Source organism: Camelina sativa, chromosome 9, assembly GCF_000633955.1.
Source record: "Camelina sativa cultivar DH55 chromosome 9, Cs, whole genome shotgun sequence".
Lineage (NCBI taxonomy): Eukaryota > Viridiplantae > Streptophyta > Magnoliopsida > Brassicales > Brassicaceae > Camelina > Camelina sativa.
In genome coordinates this window covers 29,261,687-29,263,142 of record NC_025693.1, presented here as the reverse complement: position 1 = coordinate 29,263,142, position 1,456 = coordinate 29,261,687, and positions in this window count along the sequence as shown.

The window sequence follows — 1,456 nt, the reverse complement described above, 5'->3', positions numbered from 1 at the left end:
TTTTTTTTTTTGAATAAAATGTAAAATTTATTCGAAAAAATACGTTTTTACATCGAGTGCAGCGTGATTTTAAAGAGTTTATAGATTAAAACATGGTATAAACTTCTAGCTTATCTTGATGCTAACCAAACTAACATACATTTGTCATATCTTGTGTCACCTTGCTCCCGTATAGAGGTTAGGCGGTTGCGGACTGTCTTATCCAGTTCTCGAACTAGTTGCGCTGAAGGAGTTGGAGCTGCACCATGACGGCGATTGTTGCGTTCTTTCCAGAGGGAGTGAACTGTGAGCTGAAACGCGTATCGAAGCAGAAAGAGTCCTTCGTTGCCAATGGATTTTTCCGTGAGGAGACGAAGCAGAGTTTCCCAGTTTGTGGTGTACCTTTGAGAGAGGAGTTTTCCAACTAAAGCCGACCAAATCCCTGCAGAATACGGGCATCGAAAAAACAAATGATTACGACTTTCCTCCGGGTCATGACAGAGAACACATGATGGATCTACCGCAGCGTTCCATCTTGACATTCTATCACCAGTAGACAAACGGTTTTGAATAGCTAACCAAACAAGGAATGAGTACTTTGGAGTAGAATTTGAAAACCATACACCACAGAACCAGTCGACCTTAGGCCTGGTCTCTCGTATGGCTTCCCAAGTATCCGTTGTGACAAATTTTGCTTTAAATTGGTCGCCCTTCCCCTTCCATAACACAACATCCTCCGTTTGGGGTTGCCTGCTGGATCGAAATGCCTCTAAGGTGGTTGCAATCTGAGTGAGATCAGCTGACCGATGTCTCCTCGTGCGGTGATTCAGAGCTGCATCGGCTACCGTATCAGAAAGTTGAATTCCCATATCAATGCAACCGCGCTGTCCCGTAATGTCAATCAGTCTCCCAAGCGGGGACCAATTGTCGAACCAGAACGACGTTGTGTTGCCACTCTTGACCTCAACCTTGATGAATGAAGAGGCTAATTCTCTGTATTTCAGTAACTTCCGCCACATCCAAGAACCATTCTGGGTGGTGTTGTTCACCGACCAGAAAGAACCCTTGCGTAGACAATATATTCGAAGCCATTGAGCCCACAAAGAGGTTGACGAATGAAACCGCCATATGAGCTTTAAACAACTCACCCTGTTTGCTTCGGTTAGGGATCGTAAACCAAGTCCCCCTTCCTCTTTAGGTTGACAGACATCAGTCCAAGCAACTTTAGCTTTCTTAGCATTCAAATCTGGCCCTGACCACAAGAAAGCTGAACAGAGACCATCAATCTCCTTGAGACATGCGCTTGGAAGACGAAATGCAGACATCCAGAAATTTGTGAGACTATGTATTACAGAGCTTATCCGTTGAAGACGACCTGCAAAAGAGAGATGTCGGGTCGTCCATTGACCAATCTTTCCCCTGATTTTTTCAACCAACGGCGTATAGTCACTAGTTGTCATTCTCTTCGTCAGCAGTG